Source organism: Diceros bicornis, chromosome 18, assembly GCF_020826845.1.
Source record: "Diceros bicornis minor isolate mBicDic1 chromosome 18, mDicBic1.mat.cur, whole genome shotgun sequence".
Lineage (NCBI taxonomy): Eukaryota > Metazoa > Chordata > Mammalia > Perissodactyla > Rhinocerotidae > Diceros > Diceros bicornis.
The window spans coordinates 3,168,223-3,184,287 of record NC_080757.1 but is presented as its reverse complement, the minus strand read 5'-3'; the positions used below and the strand labels follow the sequence as shown (position 1 = coordinate 3,184,287).

At 36.9% G+C, this 16,065-nt stretch overlaps 1 protein-coding gene across 3 annotated transcripts in view; it reads right to left on the bottom strand.

Moving 5' to 3' along the window:
* The window catches only part of AKAP10 (A-kinase anchoring protein 10), an 88,278-nt gene that overhangs the window by 42,833 nt on the left and 29,380 nt on the right, over nucleotides 1-16,065 (bottom strand). The window lies entirely within an intron of this gene.

Here is a 16,065-nt window from a genome sequence, read left to right as displayed (position 1 = left end):
CAACTCAAAAATCAAAGAGCAACTTGGACCAGTAATGGACTCTATTCATGAATAGCACAGTTTTTGTTTGCTGTGTGCTCAAGCACACACGTATGTGCACACATGCACAAATATATATATTTTACAAATAAAAATATTTATCACAAATGTAAATATATATGTAAGTATATCCAGGACAAAACAAGCCTCCATCATAATGCTGTCTTTTCACTCTTTGGTCTGCGGAACAGAGGAGTTATATGTGAATCTCCCCCTCTACTCTTCATCTAAGCTAACAAGCTCCTTAACAGCAATGATTTATGCATGTCCTCTTTCCATGTCTCTTCTCCAAAGTCCCAACTTGAAGGACTGGCACAGCAAATGTAACAGCAGGAACTCAAAGATTATTTATAAATGTACAATTGAAATATTTTACAAAATGATTTCACATCCAAGAATACTTTCATTTGACCTTCAATAACCCTGGAAGGTTAAAACAATAAATCTCAAACTTTTTGTCTCAGGACTTATTTGCAATCTTAAAAATTACTGAGGGCTCTAAAAAGCCGTTGTTTATATGGTATTAGATATTAAGGTATTAGAAATTAAAAATGAGAAAAAATTATTGATTCAGTTAAAATTAACAATACTAAATCTGTTAGAAGTTAGCATAAACATTTTTTAAGAAAAAAAACTATTTTCCAAACTGAAAAAATTAGTGAGAAGGCACTGCTTCACATTTTTGCAACTCTCTTTGTTTATCTTGATAGCAAACTGTTGGATTCTCAGAATACCTGCTTTGGCATTCAATCTGTTGTGTTATTTTGTTTTGGTTGAAGTATATTTTGATATTGTGATATAATAAGAAATACATATATGGTCTTCACCCTGGTTCCTGGCACAGAGCTTCTAAAGCCTTTGGAATTTCGTGAGTGGTAGGGGCGAGAGGAGCATCTTTTTTTAATTCATGACAAGCCCCTTTCAACCATAGGAAAGTTTACAGTAATGAGGCGACTCCTGCAGAATGGAACTGGTTGCCAAAGGAACCAACCATGCAATTACAGCGTTGGAAATTTCATCCTCACTCCCCAACCGCAGGGTAGGGGAGAGGGGCTAGGGATCATCAAGTTAATCACCAATGACCAATGACTTAATCAATCATGTCCACGTAACGGAACCATAAAAACCCTAAATGAAGTGGTTCAGAGAGCTTCTGGATTGGTGAATGCATCCATGTGCTGGAAGGGTGGCATTCCCCAACTCCACAGAAACAGAAACTCCTGCACTTGGGACCCTTCTGAACCTTGCCCTAAGTACCTCTTCATCTAGCTGTTCATTTGTATCCTTTACAATATCCTTTAAAATAAAACAGTAAACATAAGTAAAGTGTCTCCCTGAGTTCTGTGAGCCACTATAGTAAATTACTGAACACGAGAAAGGGGTTATTGGAACCCCTGAGTTATACAGGTGTCAACTTGGGACTTGCAACTGGCATCTTAAGTGGAGGGCAGTCTTGTGAGACTGAGTCTTTAACCTGTGGGATCTGCGCTAACTCCAGGTAGCTGGTGTCAGAATGAATTAAACTATAGAACACCCAATTACTGTCCACAGAGAACTGGAGAATTGATCGGTGTGGGGAAACCCACACATGTGGCGTCAGAAGTGTTGTGAATAGAGAAATGGTTTTCTTTTATACATATATTAAGAAAATCTGGCCTCAGAGATATGTAGTTGGGAAAAGGAGTATTTTAATAGTTTTTTGAGATAACTGTGGATATATTCTTCGATACTACACCAAAATTTGACAAGTGGTAGTTTCCTAAACGTTAGTTAGAATGTAGAATCTGAAACCATATCAATGAACTTGCTGTATTCTGCTACATCAAAATCCACTGGTCTATTTCCCATGTTTAATGGATCTTTTACTCAATGAATGATTTTATAACATCATATATTTTCGAATATTTTGGAAAATGCTGGTTCACTGCTTATGCAGATCTTCCAAATGTTGATACATTGCCTCATATAGTGTAAACAAAGAAATCACATCATTAATATCACCAATGATCTATAATTTTATTTATTTATTTATTTCCCCCCCAAAGCCCCAGTAGATAGTTGTATGTCATAGCTGTACATCCTTCTAGTTGCTGTACGTGGGACGCGGCCTCAGCATGGCCGGAGAAGTGGTGCGTCGGTGAGCGCCTGGGATCCGAACCCGGGCCGCCAGTAGCGGAGCGCGTGCACTTAACCGCTAAGCCACGGGGCCACCCCAATATCACCAATGATCTTATCAGAACACTCTTTAAAGTTGTCAAAGCACGTGGTGGCGAATACAAGTTTTCCAACATTCTAATTTTCACTTGAAAGCTTAAATTTTACCATTGGGCAACAAATACTGTCAGTTATTTTCCTTGAAATGAAAAGCTCACTTCATTTCTAAGAAAATGTCTGCCAAATACCCAAGTGTGATTAATCTTTGTTTGCCTATAGTCATTCTTTTGAATAAAAATGGTATTCCATTAAAAAAGCAGTTAATTGAGCTCACAAAAACAATCAACTACACACGTACTTTTCCTTAAGAGAATTAGTATACTTCAGTACATAGAAGTGCTTCTGCATACTTTCCATTTCATCACACATGTTAAAAAGACATGTACTCAAGGGCTTAGACTTAACAAAGTTAATTATCTACTTCTCCAAAGACATCCTTAAGTAAAACTGGCACTTAGTTTTACTGGAAGTATATGGCAGCATACAATGACTACTAGTATAATTTGTTCCAGTGCCAGCAGGTTTTCCCACAATTGCCTTTGCACCATCATTACAAATGTCAACATAGTGAAAATGACAAATAACATCTTAGAATTATTGTGGAAAAAGTTTTGACCAGATGGACCCCCTTGAAAAAGCTTTCAGGGACCCTCTATGGGTATACAAACCAAACTTTGAGAATCCCTGGGTTAGCAGAATACATTATTATCCCTATTTTTATAGCAAAGAAAATTTATGTACAAAAAATTAAAGTGACTTATTTGAGTCAAGAAAGTGCTGGGGTGGGGGGTGGGGCCAGGGAGAAGTAAAAGAATAGAGTTTTTGTATGTAATTGAAGTTAAGTTATCAGCTTAAAACAGACTGTTAAAGCTGTAAGACTGTCTATGTAAGCCCCATGGTAACCACAATGAAAATACCTATAGAAGATATGCAAAAGAAAATGAGAAAGGAATCAAAGAATGTCACTACATAAAAGAAAACATAAAGGAAGACAGCAAGAGAGGAAAAGAGGGAAAAAGAACTAAAAGACACTCAGAAAACAATTAATAGATGACAATAGTAAATCCTACCCTATCAATAATTACTTTAAATGTAAATGTTTTAAACTCCCCAAAGGACAAAGAGTAGTTGAATAGATTTTTTAAAAAAATAATCAAGATCCCACTATATGCTGTCTATGAAGGACTCACTTTAGATTCAAGGACACACATAGGCTGAAAGTGAAGGGATGGAAAAAGATATTCCATGCAAATAGTAACCAAAAGAGAGCAGAGAGGGCTATACTTATATCAGACAAAATAGACTTTAAGCCAAAAACTGTCACAAGAGACAAAGAAAGACATTATATAATGATACAAGGGTCAATCCACCAAGAAGATATAACAATTATAAATATATATGCACCCAACATCAGAGCACCTAAACATACAAAGAAGAAAATGAAGAAAGAAATAAACAGCAATATAATAATAGTAGAAGACTTCAATATCTCACTTTCAATAATGGATAGAACATCCAGACAGAAAATCAATAAGGAAACAAAGGACTCAAACAACAGCAAGACCAAATGGACCTTAGAGACATATACAGAACATTCCACCCAACAGCAGCAGAATACACATTCTTCTCATCCTCCAGGACAGATCACAGGTTAGGTCACAAAACAAGTCATAACAAATTTAAGACAGAAACCACACCAAGTGTCTTTTCTGACCACAATGGAATGAAACTAGAAATCAACATCAGAAAGAAAACTGGAATATTTACAAATATGTGGAAATTAAACAATATACTCTTGAACAACTAATGGGTCAAAGAAGAAATCAAGAGAAATTAAAAAATATCTTGAGACAAATGAAAATACAACATACCAAAACGTACGGGATGCAGCAAAAGTAGTACTAAGAGGGACGTTTACAGCTATAAATGCTTACATTAAGAAAGAAGATTTCAGGGCCGGCCCGTGGCTTAGCGGTTTAAGTGCACGCGCTCCGCTGCCGGCGGCCCGGGTTCGGATCCCAGGCGCGCACCTGACGCACCGCTGGTCCGGCCATGCTGAGGCCGCGTCCAACATACAGCAACTAGAAGCATGTGCAACTATGACATACAACTATCTACTGGGGCTTTGGGGGAAAAAAAATAAATAAATAAAAATTAAAAAAAAAAAAAAAAAGAAAGATTTCAAACAATCTAATTTATACTTTAAGAAACTAGAAAAAGAACAAACTGAGCTCAAAGTCAGCAGAAGGAAGGAAATAATAAAGATTAGAGCAGAAACAAATGAAATAAAGAACAGAAAAATCAACAAAATTTAGTTGTTCTTTGAAAAGATCAACAAAATTGACCAACCTTTAGCTAGACTAAGATAAAAAGAGAGAAGACTCAAATAAAATCAGAAATGAAAGGACACATTACAATTGATGCTACAGAAATAAAAGGATCATAAGACACTATTATAAACAATTATACACCAAAAATTAGATATAGTAGTCCCCTCTTACCCACGGGGGATACATTCCAAGACCCCCAGTGGATGCCTGAAACCGCGGATAGTATTGAACCCTATATGTACTATGTTTTTTTCTATACATACATAACAATGACAAAGTTTAATTTATAAATTAGGCATAGTAAGAGATTAACAATAACTAATAATAAAATAGAACAATTATAACAATATACTGTAATAAAAGTTTCCGTAGATCTTAGCAACCTCAGCATACGATTTTTTTCTTTCCTTATTAAGTCGAGAACTTTCACCTTTTCACTTAAAGGAAGTTCTTTATGGTTTCTCTTTGGCATATCTGAATTGCCAGCATCACTATTCTTATACTTTGGGTCCATTATGAAGCAAAATAAGGCTTACTTGAACACAAGCTCTGTGATACCACCAGAGTCAATCTGATAATCAAAATGGCTACTAATAGGTAAGCAGTGTTGACAGCATGGATATGCTAGACAAAGGGATTATTCACGTCCCAATTGGGATGGTGCAAGATTTCATCACGCTACTCAGAACACTGCACAACTTAAAACTTATTAATTGTTTATTTCTGGAATTTTCCACTTAATATTTTCAGACCACAGCTGACTATGGGTAATTGAAATCACAGAAAGTAAAATCGTGGATAAGGGGGGACTACTGTATATGCCAACAAACTAGAAGAAATGAATAAATTCTTAGAAACATACAACCTACTGAAACTGAATCATTAAGAAATAGAAAATTTGAACACATCTATAACTTGTAACGAGATTAAATCAGTAATCAAAAACCTCCAAGAAAGAAAAGCCCAGGAGCAGATGGCTTCACCGGTGAATTCTACCAAACATTTGAAGAAGAATTAACGCCTATCCTTCTCAAACTCTTCTCAAAAAATGAAGAGGAAGGAACAGTTCTAAACTCATTTTACAAGGCTAGCATTACCCTAACACCAAAACCAGACAAAGACATTACAAGAAAACTACAGAACAATATTCCTGATTAACACAGATGCAAAAATCCTCAACAAAATAGTAGCAAGCAGAATTCAACAGTACATTAAAAGGATTACACACCATGACCAAGTGGAATTCATCCCTGGGGTGCAAAGATGGTTCAACATATAAAAATCAGTTGAAGTGATAGATACACCACATCAACAAAATGAAGGATAAAAATCACATGATCAATTCAATACATGCAGAAAAAGCATGTGACAAAGTTTAACACTCTTTCATGATTTAAAACTCTCAACACACTAGGAATAAAAGGAAATTACCTGAACGTAATAAAGGCCATATATGAAAAACTCATATCTAACATCATACTCAATGGTGAAAAACTGAAAGCTTTTCCTCTAAGATTAGGAACAAGGCAAGGATGCCCACTCTCATCACTTCTATTCAACAAAGTACTGGAAGTCCTAGCCAAGGCAATTAGGCAAGAAAAAGAAAAGCATCCAAACTGGAAAAGAAGAAGTAAAATTATCTCTATTCACAGATGGCATGATCTTATATGTAGAAAAGTCTAAAAACCCCACAAAAAAAAAACGTTAGAACTAATAGATGAATTCAGTAGAACTGCAGGTTACAAAATCAACATACAAAAATCAGTTGCATTTCTATAAACTAACAACTAACTATCCTATCCAAAAAAGAAATTAAGAAAACAATCCCATTTACAACAGCATCAAAAAAAAATAAAATATCGGGGCCGGCCCGGTGGCGCAAGCGGTTAAGTGTGCGCACTCTGGTGTGGCGGCCCGCGGTTGACCGGTTCATATCCCGGGCGCGCACTGACACACCGCTTGTTAAGCCATGCTGTGGCGACGTCCCATATAAAGTAGAGGAAGATGGGCGTGGATGTTAGCCCGGGGCCAGTCTTCCTCAGCAAAAAAAGAGGAGGACTGGCAGATGTTAGCTCAGGGCCGATCTTCCTCACTAAACTAAACTAAACTAAACTAAAATATGTAGGAATAAATTTAACCAAGGAAGTGAAACATTTGTACCCTGAAAACTGCAACACAATGCTGAAAGAAATTAAAGTAGACAGAAATAAATGGAAAGACATCTTGTGTTTATGAATTGGAAGACTTAATACTGTCAAGATGTCAATACCACCCAAAGCAATCTAAAGATTCAATGCAACCTCTATCAAAATGGTTATTTTTTACAGAAATAGAAAAAACAATCTTAAAATTCACATAGAACCACAAAGGACTCTAATAGCCAAAACAATCTTGAGAGAGAAGAACAAAGCTAGAGGCATCATACTTCCTGATTTCAAAATATATTATAAAGCTACAGTAATGAAAACAGTATGGTACTCACATTAAGACAGACATACAGACCAATGAATAGAATCACAATGAGATACCATCTCACATCTGTTAGGGTGGCCATTATTTAAAAAAAAAAAGTTAGCAAGTGCAGTTGGGATATGGATAAATTGGAGCCTTGCATTCTGTTGGTGGGAACGTAAAATGGTGTAGTTATTATGGAAAACAGTATGGAGGTTCCTCAAAAAAATTAAAAACAGAATTACTATATAATCCAGCAATGCCACTTCGGGGTATTTATCCAAAGGAACTGAAATCAGCATCTTGAAGAGATATTTGCACTCCCATTTCACTGTAGCATTATTCACAATAACCAAGATATGAAAACAACCAAATGTCCATCGATGGACGAATGGATAAACAAAATGTGGTATAGACATACAAGAGAATACTGTTCAGCCACAAAAAGAAGGAAATCCTGCCATAAGTGATTAAACATGGATGAACCTTGAGGACATTATGCTAAGTGAAAGCCAGTCACAGAAGGACAAATACTGCATGATTCCACTTATACGTAGTATTTAAAACAGTCAAACTCATAGAAGCAGAAAACAGAATGGCAGTTGCCAGGGCTGGAAGGAGGGAGAAAGAGAGGGCTACTGTTAACAGGTATAAAAAGTTTCAGTTATGCACGATGAGTAAGTTCTAGAGATCTGCTACAGAACACTGTACGTATAGTTAACAATATTGTACTATACACTTAAAAATTTGTTGAGAGAGTAGAGTTCATGTCTCTCTCCCTACCATTATAAAAAAAAATTAAAAATTAAAAAGAATTCATAGAAAAAAAGAAAGTGCCAGACTTAGGACTAAAGCTCAGCTCTGACTTCACGGCCAGTACTGTCTATTATACAGAGTCATAAAAAGATATGTTTAGGGGAAGGGAGATGTACTTGTTTGTGAATCAATCCTCTCTACAACCCAGGGCCTTGATGCAAGGTATCAATTGTGAAGATCTGGAGGGACTGTTTTGTCTTTAACCAGATCTAAAATAACCCAAGCTAATTCCATTCTGTCAACAAACATTTATTGTATAGCCACTGTGAGCAAATTGCTAATCAGAACAAAGATATTGGTTTTGCAGAAAATGTCTGTCAAAAAGCCTAAACATCAGAACCTGTGTTGTTTCTAAATTCTTGCTTTTCTACTAACTAAAAGCAGGTGCCAATCTCAGACACATGCTGTAAGAACTTATATAGATACTAATGCACATTTATTTCCTAGGGGACTGAATTCACTGAAATTCTTGATACCCTTAAATAAAACATTAACTATGTTTCATTTCAGAAACAGAAAATGAGGTTACACCTTTCTCTTGGATGCAGAAAACAGTTTTCATTCATTTAAGAGTACAAGGACATTAATATATATTAAAGATTTTAATAAATAAACATTTTTAACTCAATAAATACTGAGCTAAAATAAATGCTTTGATCCAATTTCTAAAAAAGTCTTTAATAAAAGAACAAAGGAACACATAAATTGCTTAAAACATCTGTTTTTTTTTTGCCGTTTTTTTTTTGTGTGAGGAAGATCAGCCCTGAGCTAACACCCATGCTAATCCTCCTCTTTCTGCTGAGGAAGACTGGCTCTGAGCTAACATCTATTGCCAATCCTCCTCCTTTTTTGGTTTCCCCAAAGCCCCAGTAGATAGTTGTATGTCATAGTTACAGATCCCTCTAGTTGCTGTATGTGGGACGTGGCCTCAGCATGGCTGGAGAAGCGGTGCGTCGGTGCGCGCCCGGGATCCGAACCCGGGCCGCCAGTAGCGGAGCGCGCACACTTAACCGCTAAGCCACGGGGCCAGCCCCCATCTGTTTTTTTTTTTAAAAAAACATACCTTTTAGGAATCTGTGAAACCAGATTATTGGAAATAAAATATTTTCCTTCAGCTATTTGAGTGATGTTTAAAAGCACACTACTCAGTTTAGTTTTAAACTTTTTAAATGGCTTGGAACTTGTCTTTTAACTGAAACTAATCCTTAACCACAATAAACCTCAAAGCACAAAATATCAATTGACTCCATGAGATGGTACAAATATATCTAGAATTTTACCAAGACTTTCACGTAACCAAGATACAAAGGCATTTCATTAAATCACCAATTTTGAAGACAAAGCTGTGATAAGATCGTTTCAGGGCACATAAGTAAGAGACTTAAATATGAACAATTAAAAGTTTAAATAAAAGATAAAAGTTTAAATAATAAAATAAATTCTTCAGACTATAAACTTTATGCAATGAACAAAAATTTTTCTGAACACCCAGCCTGTGGCTATGTCATTTACATCTTCATCCTTGGTATCTAGTACAGAACCCAGCATTATATAACAGGCACTTAATAAGTATTTGTTGAAAGAATAAATTTATCACAAGTATCTGTTGAAAGAATGAATCTACCTCACATATTACCACATTTTTCCTATTATTTTTAATTATTAGCATCTTTATAAAAAATGTGAAGTCAGGAAGTCAGAGGGAAGATGTCTTGTGATAAAGACAGCTTAAAGCAGAGAAGATAATAAAGGGATGTGGGGCTCCAGCACAAGAAACATGCAAGCCTATTCCTAAAAGACTAGGCATTAGTCAGCCAGCTAAGTGGCTATTAAGAAGTTGTATTAGCAAAATGCAAAATTAATACATTTATCAAAGTCAGCTCAGAAGAAATTATTTTGTTAACCTCTACTTCTTTGTCTAAAGATCCTAAAACCAGGGCCGGCCCCATGGCTTAGCGGTTAAGTGCACGCGCTCCGCTGCTGGTGGCCCGGGTTCGGATCCCGGGCGTGCACCAACGCACTGTTTCTCCGGCCACGCTGAGGCCGCGTCCCACATACAGCAACTAGAAGGATGTGCAACTAGGACGTACAACTATCTACTAGGGCTTTGGGGGAAAAAAAAAAAAGGAGGAGGATTGACAATACATGTTAGCTCAGAGCCGGTCTTCCTCAGCAAAAAGAGGAGGATTAGCATGGATGTTAGCTCAGGGCTGATCTTCCTCACACACACACACAAAAAAGATCCTAAAACCAAACTTAGTCTCCATTTAAATGGAAGTACAGGGGCCGGCCCCGTGGCTTAGCAGTTGGGTGCGTGCGCTCTGCTGCTGGCGGCCCAGGTTCGGATCCCGGGTGCGCACCAATGCACCGCTTCTCCGGCCATGCTGAGGCTGCATCCCACATACAGCAACTAGAAGGATGTGCAACTCTGACATACAACTATCTACTGGGGCTTTGGGGGAAAAAAAAAGGAGGAAGACTGGCAATAGATGTTAGCTCAGAGCTGGTCTTCCTCAGCAAAAAAAAAGAGGAGGGTTAGCATGGATGGTAGCTCAGGGCTGATCTTCCTCACACACAAAAAATAAATAAATAAATAAATGGAAGTACAAAACATCAGAATATCCTAAAGAAGTTACTGAAAAGAGACTGCATGCTGCTTTTGAGTTCTCAATATCGATCTTTAGTTACAAAAGCAGTAGGCCATAACAAATCCCTTCATTGGTAAAAGGAGTTACAAGGATATATTCAGAAAATCCTAGGCCACCTGAGCAACATACACAAATCCAAAAACAAGGTTCATTCAAGAAACAGGCTTTCCACCTTTTATGAAAAATGGGAGCTAGAACCAGGAGGAGGGGAATAGGAATTTCTAGGCTCCAGAAAAGTTTTAAATACTAATATAAGAGGTGTTAATATGTGGCCACCTTTTGTAACTCGGTTTAATACAATGAAAATAATTATGATAGGAACCACCACAGTCAGGCGTTAAACCTATATCTTCCTAATGTATTTACATTTTTAAGGGGAAAAAAGCAAAATATATAGAAAATATCATCCTTTGAATTGATTTGAAATCCTAAGAAGTATGTCAAGATGAAATAAGCATAATCCACCCTATCCCTCCCACAGAATGCAACTAAAAACAATGGACAAACGTATCCAAGGACCTGGAAACATAGATGGTAGCAGGCAGGTGGAGAAAGGAAACCAGAACTCGAAATACGGCCATACCAGAGGCAAGTTTCCTACTTTTTGTTTCTCCAGTGTCTCCTAGCCCGGACTAAAAAGCTGAAAGTGCATACCAGACGCACAAAGACAAAGCTCCAGAGAAGCCCACAATTTCTGGTCTAAGGAGCAGGAACAGAGGCTCCTCTGGATAACAGAGAGTGGGGGAAATCCCCTTGTGCTTTTTTGTTTTCTCCCTTTCACTCCAGTCTCATTCCCCAGGCAATACCAGAGTAGCAATCTTAGCAATGGCGGCAGCATCCAGGCAGGCTCCCAAAGCTCCGAAAACTCTATTCTTTGACAGAGAAACTGTAGTCCCAACAGGAAGGAGAGAATTCCTATTTCTTTTATCCTCTATCCTCTTGCTGCTTGGCCACAGAGGCTGACATAATTGTGGGAAGTGTGAGGAAACTAAAGCCCTAGCTTTCTAGCCAGACCTCCAGAAGTCCGGGTCCCTAGGAGGCAGAAAGTATCAGCAAGACTGCCGTAAGAAGGGAGTTCATGAAAGCTTATAAAGTGGTGTGTATGCTCTTGGGCTCACCCATGAGCTGGGCATGCACGGACCTGACGGTAAGAGCATAACAAAGGGTTTGAGAACTAAACTATGACCTGTCTACTGGCCAGGTCCCAGACTGGACACCAGAAGGCATATATGCAGGTAAGATCCAAAACTGAACTTACTCTGAACTATAGCCTACAGAATGCTAGTTGGAACTTGTAGCCTGAACCTAACTAGGTTAACTGCTTGCTAAAGCAAAAACTTCACATTTTCTACAGATTTAAACATCACCCACAATCATATAAGTCAAACTGTTCAGGATACAATCCAAAATTAATTGTCATACAAAGAACCAGAAAATCCCATTATCTCACGAGGGAAAAGACAATCAAGATGACATGTATGCTAGAATTATAAACCAAAGATTTTTCTTTTAAAGAAACATGCTCCAAGAAGTAAGGTCAAACACTCCTGAAACAAATGGAAAGAATGCCTCCACAGAGAAACAGAAGATGCAAAAAAGAAACAAATGGAAATTTTTCAACTAAAAACATAGTAACCAAAACTTAAAATTCAGCAAGACTCAAAGCACAATGGAAAAGACACAGGAAAGAATCAGTCAATTTGGAGATAGACGAATAGATTTTCCAAGCTGAAGAACAGAAAAAAAATTAGAAAAAAGTAAATTGAGCCTTGGGGACCTGCAGGACAATAACAAAGGTATAACATTTGGTTCCTTAAATTCTCAGATGGAAAGGAAAAAAATACAGTGCCAAGAAAATATCTGAAGAAACAATGGCTGAAAACACCCCCCAATATGGCAAAAAAAATCAAACTTATAAAATCAAGAAGTTCAACGAACCTCAAATAGAAAAAATTAAAAAACATCCATGTCCATTCACTATACTCAAACTGCTGAACACTAAAGACAGGGAAAATATCTTGAAAGCAACTACACAAAACATGTTAAATATAAAGTAATAATGATTCCAAGACTGCAGATTTCTCACCAGATACCATGGAGGCCAGAGGCAGTGCAACATTTTTAAAGTGGTAAAAGAAAAGAAACTATCAACCTACAATTCTCTATCAAGTGAAAATTACTTCAAGAAGAAGCAAAATAAAGAGATTCTCAGACGGAGGATAACTGAGAATTCTTTAAGAGCAGAACTGCTCTAAATGAAATGCTAAAGGAAATTCTTGAGACACTAGTGAAATGGTAACAGAAATGATAACAGAACGTCAGGAATGAAGGAACAGCAACAGATATAGCAAATATTTGATTTAACTATAACAGACAATTTTTCTTAAGTTCTTTAAAATATGTATGACAGTTGAAAGCAAAATTTGTAACACTGTCTGATGGAGTTTTCAACATATGTAGATGACAACTACAACGTGTAAGTGGGAAGTTAAGGGAACTATAGGGTGGTAAGGTTTCCACATTCCACTTGAAGTGATAAAATATTAATTTGAAGTAGACTGTGAAAAGTCTGTACATAGCAATCTCTAGCAAAACCACTAAAAAATCTACGCAAAGAGATATAATCAAGAATTCAACAGATAAATTCTAAAAAAATTCAAATAATCCAAAAGAAAGCAGAAAATAGGAAACCAAGGAATGGGAAACAGAGAGAACAAACAAAATCACAAAATGGTAGATCCAAATCTAAACATTTTAATAATTCCATTTGTTATATTAAATAATGTAAATAATCACATTGTAATAATCACATCTAATGTAAATAATTACACTAAAACTTACACTGAAATAAATAAATTTACCAACAAAAAAAGACTGTCAGAATGGACAAAAAAACATGACCCAATTACATGCTACCTACAAGAAACTCACTTTAAAAACAATGATAAAGGTAGGTCAAAAGATAAAGCGGTTAAGTTTGCATGCTCTGCTTCGGCGGCCCGGGGTTTGTGGGTTCGGATCCCAGGCACAGACTGACACACCACTTGTCAGGCCATGCTGTGGCAGCATCCCATATAAAGTAGAGGAAGATGGGCATGGATGTTAGCCCAGGGCCAATCTTCCTCAGCAAAAAAAGAGGAGGATTGGTATCGGATGTTAGCTCAGGGCTAATCTTCCTCACAAAAAAGAAAAAAAAATTTTGGGGGGGCCTGCCCGGTGGCGCAAGCGGTTAAGAGCACACCCTCCACTGTGGCGGCCCGGGGTTCACAGGTTCAGATCCTGGGCGCGGACACATGCACTGCTCGTCAGGCCATGCTGTGGTGGCATCTCATATAAAGTAGAGGAAGATGGGCATGGATGTTAGCCCAGGGCCAACCTTCCTCAGCAAAAAGAGGGAGATTGGCAACGGATGTTAGCTCAGGGCTAATCTTCCTTACAAAAAAAAAAAAAAAGAAGAAGAAAGCAAGCTACAGACCATAACAAAGTTTCAACAACAGACCACATACACAATGGTGGTCCCATAAGATCAGTACCATATAGCCTAGATGTGTAGTAGGCTATACCATCTAGGTTTGCATAAGTGCACTCTATTGTGTTCGCACAATGACAAGATCACCAAATGACACATTTCTCAGAACTTATCCCCGTTGTTAAACAACACACGACTATACACCACAACCAAAAAGGGCTTACCCAGGGAATGCAAACTTATTCAACATTTAAAAAATTAATCGACGTAATCCATCATATTAACAGAGAAAAGGAAGAAAACCACATGGTCATATCAAATGACACAGAAAAAACATCTGACAAAATTCAAGACCTGAATTGATACAAACAACAACAGCTCTCAGTAAACCATTAAGAGAAGGAAACTTCATCAACCTGATAAAGGGCATTTATAAAAAACTCATAGCCAACTTCATACTTTATGGTGAAAGACTGAATATTTTTCCTCTAAGATCATGAACAAGACAAGAATATCCATTCTCACCACTCCTAATCAACAGAGTACAGAAAGTCCTAGCTAGTGCAATAAAGCAAGAGAAAAAGAAAGAATACGGATTGGAAAGGAAGAAATAACACTGTCCCTATCCACAGATAACATGAATATCTATGTAGAAAATCCCAAGCAATCTAAAAAAAAGATTCCAGAAATAACAAGTGAGTTTAGTAAGGTCACAGGATAGCAAGTCAACATATAAAAGTCAATCATATTTCTTCTATATACAAGCAATGAAAAATTAGAAATAAATTTTTTTTTTTTTTTGTGAGATCAGCCCTGTGCTAACATCTGCCAATCCTCCTCTTTTTTTGCTGAGGAAGATTGGCCCTGGGCTAACATCCATGCCCATCTTCCTCTACTTTATATGGGATGCTGCCACAGCATGGCCTGACAAGTGGTGTGTCAGTCTGCGCCCGGGATCTGAACCCACAAACCCCGGGCCGCCGAAGCAGAGCATGCGAACTTAACCGCTACGCCACCAGGCCAGCCCTGAAACAAACATTTTTTAAAATACCATTCACAACAGTACCAAAAAAGAAATATTTAGATATAAGTCTAACAAAACATGTGAAGGATCTGTATGCTGAAAACTATACAATGCTGATGAAAGAAATCAAAGACATAAGTAAAAGAAGAGACACAGTATGTCCATGGATTTTAAGACTAGATATGGTTAAGATATAAATTCTCCCCAAACTGATCTATACATTGAATGCAATTTCAACAAAAATTCCAGTAGGGTTTCTTGTAGATAAAGACAACATAGAATCTAAAATTTTATGGGAAAAAAACTAGAATAGACAAAATTTTGAAAAAGAAAGAACAAACTTACAGGACTCACACTATCCAATTTTAAGACTTACTATAAAGCTACAGTAATCAAGACAGTGTGGTACTGATGAAAGAATAAACACACACATCAATGGAAAAGAACAGAGTCCACAAATAGACCTACACTAATATGGCCAAGGTGCAAAGGCAATTCAAGAGAGTAAAAGTACTTTGTTCAATTAATGGTGTTGGAACAATTGGGTATCCATAAGCAAAAATAAAAAACAAAATAAAACTTTACCTGACCCTCACAACTTATACAATATTAACTCAAAATAGATCATATATCTAAATGTAAAGTATAGAATCATAATATTTTTAGAAAAAAACATAGGATAAAATCTTCATGACCTTTGATTAGGCAAAGAGCTCTTAGGTATGACTCCAAAAAGCACAATCTATAAAAGAAAAAAATTTGATAAATTAAACTTCATCAAAAAAGTCCTAAACTTCATCAAAAAAGACACTGTTAATAGAACAGAAAGTCAAGCTATAAACTAGGAGAAAACATTTGCAAATCACATAGCCAATAAAGATCTTAAGTTCAGAACATATAAAGAACTCTCAAAATTCAACAAAACAGACAATCCAATAAAATATGGGGACAGATTTGAATAATTCACCAAAGAAGATATACAGATGGGAAATATGCACATGAAAAAACATTCAATATTAGCCATTAGGGAAATGCAAAGTAAAACCACAATGAGATACCACTACACATCTACTA